At 42.4% G+C, this 12,289-nt stretch overlaps 1 long non-coding RNA gene across 1 annotated transcript; it reads right to left on the bottom strand.

Moving 5' to 3' along the window:
• Nucleotides 1-1,066: 1,066 nt before the first annotated feature.
• Nucleotides 1,067-2,992, bottom strand: LOC109498068. The gene is made up of 2 exons (XR_002740820.2): nt 2,563-2,992; nt 1,067-1,244 (listed from the first exon to the last, which is right to left on the bottom strand). It is a non-coding gene; the product is annotated as an uncharacterized LOC109498068 (long non-coding RNA).
• Between the last annotated feature and the right edge of the window lie 9,297 nt (nt 2,993-12,289).

Consider the following 12,289-nt stretch of genomic DNA (forward strand, 5'->3'; position numbering starts at 1 on the left):
AGTGAACTTTTCAGATTAACTTTTTTCACAGAGCATAACTTTCTGGTGACTCATTCAGGCCATTTAGTGTGTCCGTTGACATCGTTTTTTTAAAACCTTTTTTTTTTTAAGTTTTTTAATGTTTATTTTTGAGAGAGAGAGAGAGAGGGAGACAGAGCATGAGTGGGGAAGGGGCAGAGAGAGAGGGAGACACAGAATCTGAAACAGGCACCAGGCTCTGAGCTGTCAGCACAGAGCCCAGTGCGGGGCTCAAACTCACGAACCACAAGATCATGACCTGAGCTGAAGTCAGATGCTTAACTGACTATACCCTTGATCTAAAGCAGTGAGAATGGCACTCGACCTCTGTGATCTTCCTTTCCCAAACCTGTAACTTCAGTCTTATCATGAGGAAACATCATTCAAACCCCAACTGAAGAAAAATACCTTACTTTCAAGGTCATCGGAGACAAGGAAAGTCTGAGAGATTGTGAAAAAGGAGCCTACAGAGATATGACAAGTAAATGTAACATGGCATTTTGGATGGGATCCTCGAACAGAAAAAGGACATTAGGTAAAAACTAAAGAAGTCTAAATAAACTGTGAACTTTAGTTCTTAATGTATCAATATTGTGTCATCCTTTGCAACAAATGTACCATACGAATGTAAGATGTTAACAGTTGGAAGCACTGAGTGTGGGGTAAATGGAACTCTCTGTACTATCTTTGCAACTCTTCTGCAAATATAAAGAGTTCTAAAATAAAACATTTATTTTAAAAATAGATACTAGAGTTAAAAAGGAATTCATCTGGCCTATAACCCACTTTGTTTGAGTTACATAAATACTACCTAGAAGGCTCTTTTCTTTGCGTTGTGGGGGCTCCAGACTTATAAGGATCTTACCACTATTGTTTATAGAGAAGAGGCTCTTCAATTACATTTCCAAAAGTATAAAAGAACACCAGAGGGAAACAAGATGCCCCTTGCAGATATCGAGCCATTTTTTACTGGAATTCACCTATCCCGTACATGGAGGAACTCACACTTACTGGAACACATTAGACATATGCCTCGTTCCATATTCGCTTGTGTGTTGGAATTTTTTATTGCAAGACATAAGGTCAGGCGCTTTTGGTACAAGAGAAGATTGGTCACCTTCAATTGGTAGCTTCAAAGAGGTCTTCTGATCAGAGGTGGACAAGCTGAGGCACCCACAAGGAGCAGACGTTTGTCCTGGAAAGGACTTGTCTTCATGCTTTGGTTTCTTAAAAGAAGGAACCAAGAAGCATAGTTTAGGGATATTCATTTTGCTTTATTCACTCATGCTTACATTCCAAAAGTAACACATCAAGCTATTATTATCATGCCCATATATGTCCATCATTGCTCATTTTAATCGTGTTCACATGTTATCAAATTTCCTGGGAAACACAGGGCTTCATCCCATACTTTTTTTTCTTAAAGGGTCACGGGTGACCTGTGGGGAAGTGGATTATACTGTGAAACACTTGTGTCCAAACAACCAGTGGATTTGGTAAACAGAAGTTCCACAAATTGACACTCTAAAGATTCACCAATTCTGGACTGAGTTTCTCAGTTTCTATGCTGCTACTTTGATGCAAGGATACACCTGGCTTAAGCGGCGGTTTTCCATGAATTCCAGCAGAACATGAGAAGCCTCTCCTGGGGCCGACCTTCTGTCTGTAAGCCAGGGGCCCGTGGGCCATGGTCCCTGACTCTTCCTTCCTCATCATCACAGCTCTGCCCTGTTGTCACCAAGCCCTCTCGCCTTAGCGGCCTCCTGGAATATTCCTGCCATTTACTTCTCCCTGGGCCCCGTTCTCCCTGCCAGGAATGCCCTCCTTTGCTGCTCTCCTATCCAACCACTCCTTCGAGCCCTGACCTCTTCCTGGATCATTCCGGCTAACAAGATAATTGCTCACTTCCCTTACTGTTTATGGCATTTGTCACTTTCGATCTTGATTGTGCACATCTGGACGCTCACCAGGATGCACGAGGCACAGAGCTGAATACATCAGGTAGAGCATAAATATGGGAGAAACAATCTTGGCCTTCAAGTGGCTTGTCTTCTAACAGAAGGTTTCCACGAAGGGAAGTGTCAGAAGGTATCGTACAAAACCAGAACACAATTTAAGTGTTTAAATAGAAATAGTGACCGCTATACAAGAGAACTTAGTGCAGTCATTGGAGCCATGGAGTCAGACAAAGCTGGATGTGGATTCAGCCAGACCACCCACATGATCTCAGGTGAATTACATGACCTTTCTGGGCTGGATATTTTTTGTTTGATGCTCAGACCACTCACGCCCCTTCCCCATCTTGCTCTTTTTGAGGCCAACCAGTAAAGACTACCACAATAGGCTCTTTGACCCTCTGGTTTCAGTTTGAGTCCAATGAATGAGAAGTATTAGCAAGAGATCAGTGGCAGGGAGGAGGGTGAGGTTGGGGAGTGTGTACCCCCCACCTCCTCCCTGCTGAGTGTCTCTGAGTTTGCTGTGTTACAACAAACATCTCTTCTGCTGTCCCTTCCATCTAGGGTAGGCAAAACTCCCCCTACTTACCAATTCTTTTTTGGCTTCCTTGACCCCAGACTACTTCTTTGTAAACAGGCCCAATTCTTATCAATTACCTCCCTTGAATGGGCCATCTGTTTTCTGCTGGAATCCTGATACTTCAACTTCCTCAAAAATTCAAAAAAAAAAAAAAAAAGTGTGGGGAGAAACATTATCTACGTTGACAAAGAGTCAATGCTCATCCGCCTCCCATCTCACAAGGGGGCAGGGCTGGCCCTGCCACTCTGGTTTGGGGATAGGTGATCAGGGGCTGAGGCTGACACAGAAACTTCTACCTGAGACAGGGGCTGAGGCTGAGAATTGCCAGGAACCGGAAGTCAGGAGGGGATGGAGACAGATTCAAAAATCCAATAAAGAGTAAAAACCAACATTTTTACTGACTCGAATTATCTGCCCCTCATTCTCTACCCTCAGAACCTTTCTGACTTCAATTCTAGAATGTCTCTCCACTGTTCATTTTGCCCCACCCACACCAAGCTCCTGGCGATCCTCACATTCTCCAAACACACTCATAGCTCCGGGCCTCTGTTGTTCCCTCTGCCCGGAACTATATTCCCCCAGATATTTACATGGCCCTTTCTCTCACTTCCTTCAGGTCTTTCTTTGTTCAAACACCATACGCTCAGTGAGACTTTTCTATACCATCTTGTAGGAAATAACCACTCCACATAGCTTTTGACACTATCTGACATACTAAGACATTTGTTACTAGTTTACTAGGTATCTCTCTGGCCAGAATATAAATTCCAGGAAGTCAGGAATTTTGTTGCATTCACTGTTGTCTCCCAAGTGCCAGATATAATGCCTTGGCACGCAGTGGACACTATCCAATAATTGGTGAATGAATGAATTATGAATGAGTGAGTGATTGAGTTCTAGCCAACTCAAAAGGATCAGAAATGAGGCCAGGTTCCATGCTTGGATAGGTCAGACACCGTGAAAATGTCAAGAGCTGTCCTAGGTATACCAGGAATGCTCAGGAATGTGATGTCAGAGGCAACTTTTGACCTTGAAATCCACAATTTCACAGAAGGGATGAGACACAGGCATAAACACAATCATCTCTGAGGCAGAAAGTAATCACAGCTACAAGAGAACCATGCATTCAAAAGCAGGAGATTAGAGACACATCATGAGGAAGGTATCAGATGAACAAAATCTTAAACAATCACGAGACTCTGCCTTGCTTCTGAATAAGTAAACACATTTATTTACGGCTTGCTTACAGTAATACTTTCTTACCTCTGCATCGCATTTACAGTGGAAAACACTTTCAAATACATATATATGCATACCGTCATAGTCGTATTTTATTTGACTATCATTCCATGTAGATACATCAGTCAGGTATTAATGTGTAACAAAACACCTACAATGCAATTCTTATCCTAACTACCTGGAGTTAGGTCAAATTTCGCAGATTAAGGGCACAGTACTCCACAAGACTATCCTCACTTTAGACACCAGACACTAGTTACAGGGTTCCCAGCCCCCACACTTCTCACCAACTGTCTACAAATTCAGGATTACCACTCTTTCAGGTTCAATAATTTGCTAGAAGGATTCATAGAAATTGGTAAAACATTATACTTATTATTATAGTTTTATTTTGAATGATATAAATCAGACAAGCCAAAAGGAGACACCCATAGGGATGCGGTCTGAGAGGGCCCAAATATGAAGCTTCTGTGCCTTCAGGATGCATTACCCTCCTTGCATATTGATGTGTATGACCAGACAGAGTAGCTCACAAGAGCTTTGGTGTTCAGAGTTTCTATTAGAATTTTGTTATATAGGCTCAATTGATTGAATCATCAACCATGTGACTTAACTCAGTCTCTAGCTCATGCTCCCTCCCAGAAGGTTGGGCTGATATCACAAGGCTCAAAGCTCCAAAATTCTAATCCTGTGATTGGTCTTTCTGGCATGACCAGCCCCCATCCTGAGTCATCTTATTAGCATAAATCCAGGTGTGGTTCAAGGGGCCCGCCATGAATAAAAAAGATTCTCTTATCAGTCAGGAAATTCCAAGGAGTTAGAAGCTCCCAGAAATGAAGGGGTGAGGAGGGAATCAGCCAAATTCTCTGTTACATAACACCACTCCAAAACTCAGGAGCTTAAAGTAGTCATTATTTATTCTCACACATCAGTAGCTCAGCTGATCTAGGATGAGATTGGTTGCACTCAGCTCCAAGCTTTGATAAGGTCTAGGTCTGCTTCATGTGTCTCTCATCTTCCTTGGACCAAGGGATGACCAAGGACAGACTAATCTTTACAAGACTATAGCAGAAGCGCCAAAGGGCAAGACCAAACCTGACAGCACAGTTCAGTTTTGTTTAAGTAGACTCTATGCTTAATGTGGGACTTGAACTCATGACCCTGAGATCGAGAGTCACATGCTTGATCTATTGAGCCAGCCAGATGTCCCCTGAAAGCACAGTTCAAGCCTTGGTTTGCATCATGTTCACTAGCAAGTTCTCTAGCCAAACTCAGTGTCAGTGATGGGCAGGGAGGTATGCTCTGCCCATAATTAGAGGTGGAAGGAGAATAAACATTTCCTATTTAATAATATGAACTATCACATAGAAAAAGTATTATTTACATCTTTTATGACTTTTCAGCCCCTTGTGGCAGACCTGCCTACTGAAAATGATTCCTGAATGTCCAGGACCACCCCATTCTTCTCCTAGAAACTGGTTGTTCATATCTTTTTTTAAGTTCATTTATTTTGAGAGAGAGAGAGAGAGAGAGAGAGAGAGCATGAGCACGGGAGGGGCTGAGAGAGAAGGAGAGAATCCCAAGCCCATACTCGGGGCTTGAACTCATGAACTGTGAAACGATGGCCTGAGCCAAAATCAAGAGTCAGTTGCCTAAATGACTGAGCTGCCGAGGCACCCCCGGTTGTTCATGTCTTAAATGTTCTCCATAAATATTATTCTTTGGCTCTGAGGCTTTGATTATGTTGAAATGAATCTGATTTTAGTTTGTTACCAAATCTTCACAAGTGTTTACTAATTTAATTAGATTATCGATTTACCAACAAATAAATAGCCACTGAAAGAAAGAAGTCAGTGATCCTAAATTCTTAGTCCCTGTCTTTCTCATTTCCTATCTTCATTCTCATTTTCATAGTTTGCCCTTAAAATCCTTCTGATCTCTTGATCTCCAGACATGAATCATGCTATGTAATTTAAATAATAATGACTAATGGTAATAATTGAAAAGATAGAGAATCTGGATTCATTTCTTATCTAGAAAGATACTAAAACTGCTTCCAGGGAACATTCAGAGCCTTTACAGCCCATTCCATAATTTATGAATGCATGAATGCTTCCCATGAACAGCCTGGTGAGTCAGACATTTTAATTGGGCTGCCTTAAAATTAGAACCAAAAGAACTTCATTGCTACTCCTCTGGATAGTCTCATAAATGGTATTCTAGCCAGAGAGGAGCCAGATTTGACCCTTCATATACATAAGTGGGTAGAATAAAGTACAGCTGTGATAATATCTGTGAAATGCAACATCCTGAATTTATCTTTGCTTTTGAGGTGAAAGAATTTTCGGAGAAAACTTATCAGGGAAGACTTCTCTCTTATGTAAGACTTACCTCATTTTGTCCTCTCCCAGGCAACAATGCATCAAATGGGAAAGTCAACTGAGATTCACCTTGCTAAGGATTTCTGGAAAAGGATTTTTTTTAAGTGTATTTATTTATTTTGAGAGAGAGAGAAAGAGAGAGAGAGAGCAGGGGAGGGGCAGAGATAAAGGGAGAGAGAATCCCAAGCAGTCTCCACACTCAGCTCAGAGTCTGACATGGAGCTCAGTCTCACAACTGTGAGATGATGACCTGAGCCGAAATCAAGAGTTGTACACTTAACTGACTGAGCCACCCAGGCACCCCTGGAGAGGGATCTTTAATGTATGTGGCACTCCACAAAAGAGAGAAAAATATTTGTTGGAGAATGACCAAATCCATGCTCTGTGAAAGAGAAATATAGTCAATTTACACATTCATATTCATGGCATGAGGTACAACAGGTTCATTCACACCGATTCATTAAACAGTATTTGTGGAGCATGGGTTGGGCCTGACACTGTCCTTGGTGCTGATGTTAAAGACATGAGCAAGAGGAGCTTCTTCCTCATGGACCACAGTCTTGGGGAGGAGACAGACGTTAACCAAATTACGTGCACCCAGGTATTAAATGGAAGTTTCAACTGAGGTATCACAATGCATTCCAAAATGAGTTCCCAGAACAACAGGTGAGTTTTTAAAAGGTCTGTCAAAACCCTTCCCTAAAGGGCACAAGTGAAAGAGCCCTGGGTAATTGGAGAAAGGGGGAGGATTTCCTGCAAATGAGCATTTACATAAGCTTCCCCCTAAAGGGAAAGGATTGGGGTGCTTTTCTCTTCAGCCACGCCAAATATGGGATTCTTCAATGTAACCATTTGGAAAACTTATTTCTATTCCTGCAATTATGAGGAACAGTAGTGTATTTTACTGGCCCGAGGATTCTAGAGGTAGCCTAAGCTAGCAGAGAAAAGGAGAAGGGAGGGAGAGAGGAAGAGAAGGAAAGAATTGTTGCTATTTTTGAACTAACTACTGTCCTTTACAAGCTAGGTCAGAGTTGTAAGAGTCCAAGGGACTAAACATAAATCCCATCTGTATTAGTTTTCTGCTGTATTATAATGCTGCATAACAAACAACCAGAAAACCTCAGTAGTATAGAGCATTAAGTATATATTTAACTCACAAGTTAATGGGTCACCTGGGGTGTTCTAGGCCATGCTGTGCTTGGCCAATCTTGGCTGAGTTTGCTCGTGCACCCACAGTCAGTTAGCTGATGGGTTTGCTGTGGGCTGGATAGTCTAGAATAAGCTCTGCCCTCAGTTAAACAACTCATCTGTCTTTAACATGGTCTAATCCTGTAGCAGGCTTACATGGGCTTGTTTATAGGACACGAATCCAGCTTCCAAAAGAGAGGATGGAAGCATGTGATAAAGAAATCTTAAACCATAAGCAGACTGATAGTAGAAATCTTGACTTTAAGAGTGCTCATGGTGAAGGCTGAAAAGGAAATGAAGAATATGTTCTTGGAAATGGGATAAAAGGAGATCCTTGTTATGTAGCAGCAAAATGCTTACCAAAATTGTGTCCTGCAGTCATGTGGAAAACATAATTTATAAACAATAAACTTGGATGTTTAGCTAAGGAGATTCCCAAGTCAAGTGTTAGAGATGCTGCCTGGTTTCTTGTTGCTTATAGTAAGGTGAAAGAGGAGAGAGAGAAATTGAAGGAAGAGCTATTAAACAAAAAGGAGCCAGGATGATTTTGGAAATTCTCAGCCTCTCCAGATGTCAAACATGCTAAAAGTCCAAAACAGCTGTTGAAAATTGTGACACAGAGAAAAATCTGAGTGTGTGACCGTCCTGCCCTATGCTGAAACCTCAGATTTCATCTAATTCTCATTAGCTTAAAAGGATGAGATCAAAAGGTTGGTCTACTCAACCACACACCAAAAAATCCTTCGAGTAAGGGTGTTTCTCATAGATCTTTTCAATAAAACCAGAAGGCTTCTAGGAAACTTTAAAGCATTGTCTTTCAGCCATCCCAGTCACCCATGGCCAGCAAGTATCTCTCTCAGCAGCTGAGGCAGAGCAATTCACCTGCCTCACCTGCCTGCATTCACAGGTGCATACCTCTCCTGTGCCATAGTGGGAGAAACTTCATCCCTGCATAAGACAGAGCAGTGGGGTTAACCAGGTGCCATAAGTCGCACATACTTTAAGCAGAACAAGGGAGAGCTCATTGAGCATGAAACAAGGAAAGGTATTCCCACAAAGGTGATTTCTCTTGGTAAGGAAATGTTCCAGAGCCAAAGCCCATTCTTGCACAGCTGCCTAGGCATCGAGAGACTGCTTTTCCCAACGAGTCAGCTCTGAGTTAATCAAAAAAAGATTATGCATGTGCCTGATCTAATCACATGAATGCCCTAAAGCAAAGCATTTTCTCAAGCTGGTAGCAGAAGAGCAAATCAGATTCAAAATATCAGGTGGCCTCTCAGCCAGCAAACAAATAGGGACCTCAAACCCACAACCACAAGGAATTGAATTTGGCCAACGTCCTGAATGAGCTTGGAAAGAGAATTCTTTCCCAAATAAGAGCCGAACTTGCTGACATCTTAATTTTGGCTTTGTGAGTTCCATAGGACTGGAACTAGCCAACCCCAGACTTTTGATCTACAGAAGTATGAGATAATAAATGGGTATTGTTTTAAGCCACTGAGTGTGTGCTCATTTGTTACATAACCATAGAAAATTAAATATAGCCTCCTAAGACATAGACACAGAACTGACACATCATCACATTCACTGTATTTATTGGTAAAAGCAAGTCTCAAAGCCAAGACAGATTCAAAGGGTATGGATATAGAAGCCACCCTGGGAGCACTGCAAAAAGCATGGAAGGGAGAGTTATTAAACTCTTAGGCATGAAGGGGCGCCTGGGTGGCGCAGTCGGTTAAGCGTCCGACTTCAGCCAGGTCATGATCTCGCGGTCCGTGAGTTCGAGCGCCGCGTCGGGCTCTGGGCTGATGGCTCGGAGCCTGGAGCCTGTTTCCGATTCTGTGTCTCCCTCTCTCTCTGCCCCTCCCCTGTTCACGCTCTGTCTCTCTCTGTCCCAAAAATAAATAAATGTTGAAAAAAAAATTTTTAAACTCTTAGGCATGAACAACTGGGACTGTTCTTGCCACACAAAATAAGAATGTTGGCCTGGGGTCATTTTGAAAAGGAACCTGCCTTATAAGAATATTTCTTCCAGAAAACAAGAAAACCCTAACAGTAGGGTGGACCACTGGAAAACCAGAAGTCAAGGGAGCAGTGGGAGTGACCAGTCAAAGGATATTACCAAAGGGTAGCATTAGAGAGGCCATCCATGAGACTCAGTTTCAAACATGTACTAAGCCCAGAGAAGGCAAACCAATCTTCAACCAGTACCAGTACCAGTACAAGTAAGAACTTTTCTGACCTTGCCCACCCTCCACAGTCATACCTAAAGGATGGGATCGTTCTTAGGCAGGCCTGCTGGGTTCAGGCCCTTGCAGGTCCCTAATTCGTTTATTCCTTCTCAGACTGGTCATTGTTACATATGAGCAACATGACTACACTTATTTGATTCTTGTCAATACCATATAACAAAGATGGCCCCAGCGGCATAGTAAAACTTTATACCTACCCCGTACTTGGAAATTATAATGAGGTGGTCCAGTTTGATGAGTTCAGTTTTTGCAATCATCTCAGATAATGAGGTAATTATACCGGAGTTTCAGAACAATGTGGCTGAAGTATGAGAGGTTTGGTAAGCCCTACCCCTTTGACTTCAGTTTCTCCCATGACTTGGAAGTTCTCTAAACAGGAGGAAGAGACCATTGTACCAGCCCAAGTACATTTCACAAAAGGAATCCAGTATGTGTCAGAGTGCTGCATTTGTCAAGCCTCTGAAACAGTGTTCTGCAAGACAGCCTCAAAGGATCAGAAACAGCATCTAGCTCCAGGGGAAGTGAGATGTTTCCCAAATACATGCCCTGAATCATGCTTGTTTAACCCAACAGTTACACGTCTAACAGTGTAAATAGCACTTAGGATGGAAGCACTTTTCTTGGTTTCTCAAACTAGCTTAGAACCACTTCCCCCAGATTTGTAGGAAGACCAGTATCTCACTTTTGGTCCTCCACCCTGACCCAGCTTATAAAATAACAGCCAGACGTACGTAAACCAAAATGGCAGAACCACAGACTTCAACTTACAGGCTGGGAGAGCTCTGTTGTCCATTGGACTAAAGCTATCTTTTCTACCATTGGCGTTTGCTACCACCAACTAAATCTCCACTAGACGTCTAGTGCTACTGCTCAGAGCTATAAAAACAAATTTTTAGGTTTATTTATTTATTTTGAAAGAGTGAGAGAGTGGGGGAGGGGAAGAGAGAGAGGGAGAGAGAGAGAGAGATAATCTCCACGCTGTCAGCACAGAGCCTGATGTGGGTCTCAATCCCACAAATGATGAGATCACGGACCTGAGCTGCAATCAAGAATCCAGTGCTTAACAGACTGAACCACCCAGGCGCCACTTTAGAAACCATTTTTTAAAAGGGAACTCTTTGGGCAACTGTACCCATCAATAGTAAGCTCAGCCATAGGTGTTCTTCGTTGAGACACCCAGGCCACTGCTCCATTTCTCATCCCTCACAGACAGCCACAGAACCATTCTCCGAAACCTTGCTAGTACAGATGTGATAGTGGGACAAGCATCTGTCCCTCAAGGAATCTACCTCAAAGTCTTGATTTTAGCTCTGTGTGTATTCTTGTAGTTTGGGGTGGTTTATTCTCTAACTCTCTAGTCAAGCTATTGGCCGGGGCTGTAGTCATCTCAGGACCCAACGGGGGCTATAGAATCTGCTTCCAAATTCACTGACCCCAATTATTGGCAGGCCTCAGTTCTTCATCATGTGGGCCTCTCCAAAAGGTTACTCACAAAATAGCACTTACTTCCCTCAGAATGAGAGATCCAAGAGAGAGGGAGAGCAAGAGAGCACCTACACAGAAATTGCAGTCTTGTATAACCTGACCTTGAAAATGACATACCATCACTTCTTGTGCTATTGGTCACACACATCAACTCCACTCCAACACGGGAGGAAACTAGACACCAGTGTGGCTACCAGGAGGTGTGGACCCTTGGCAGCCATCTTGGAAGCTGGTTGCCACCAATCCCTTTCTTGATCCTACATCTCTCTCCAGTGGCCACTACATTTCTCTGCTCCCTCTAGAGCAAAATTCCTTAAATTTTTACCTTTTTCAAACAATTTGTTAACATTATTTTTTTAAGAAAACCACAATGTATGATTTTCCTTCCTCCGTTCTCATTTCTTTGATTCTGACTGTGCCTCATCCAATCAAACCTCTATCCCCATGAGTTTACTCTTGTTTGTCAAGGTCACCAGTGACTTCCACATTGCCATATCCATTGGTCAATCCTCAGTCCTCATCTCACTTGACTCACTACTGGCAGGTAACACAGCCAATCACACCCTTTTCCTCAAAACACTGTCTCTACTTGGCCTCCAGAATGTCACACTGTTCTGGTTTGTCTTCTGCATCACTGGCTGCTTACTAGGTATTTCACAGATTTATGAAGGCATAGAGGAGGAAATACTTAGCAGTCAGAGTAAAAACTAAGCAAACTTTAAAATGAGGCAATTTTTTTGAGAGAGAGAGAGAGAGAGCACCCATGTATGCTGTGAGTTGAGGAGGGGTTGAGGGAGAGAGAGAGAGAGAGAGAGAGAGAAAATCTCAAGCAGGCTCTATGCCCAGGATGGAGGTGGATGCAGGGCTAAATCTCACAATCGTGAGATTATGACCTGAGCCAAAATCAAGAGTCAGATGCTTAACCAACTGAGCCACCCAGGCGCCCCTAAAATGAGGCAATCATTAATTTCAGAGAAAAAAAAAGTTGCACAAGACACAAAACATTAAGAGTTTATTATTTGATTGAATAGTGAATAATATCTGAATAAGTAGATTAATCTCTAAACACTTAGTTAAATCATTTTTTGGCATACCTGTATCCAGAAGATTGAATAAGGGAAATTGGAGGGGAGAATTCTGAGAGACAGCAGGTAATTTCTTAAAATGTTAAAAGTAATATAAACATTTTTT

The sequence above is a fragment of the Felis catus genome, chromosome A3 (genome assembly GCF_018350175.1).
Source record: "Felis catus isolate Fca126 chromosome A3, F.catus_Fca126_mat1.0, whole genome shotgun sequence".
NCBI lineage: Eukaryota > Metazoa > Chordata > Mammalia > Carnivora > Felidae > Felis > Felis catus.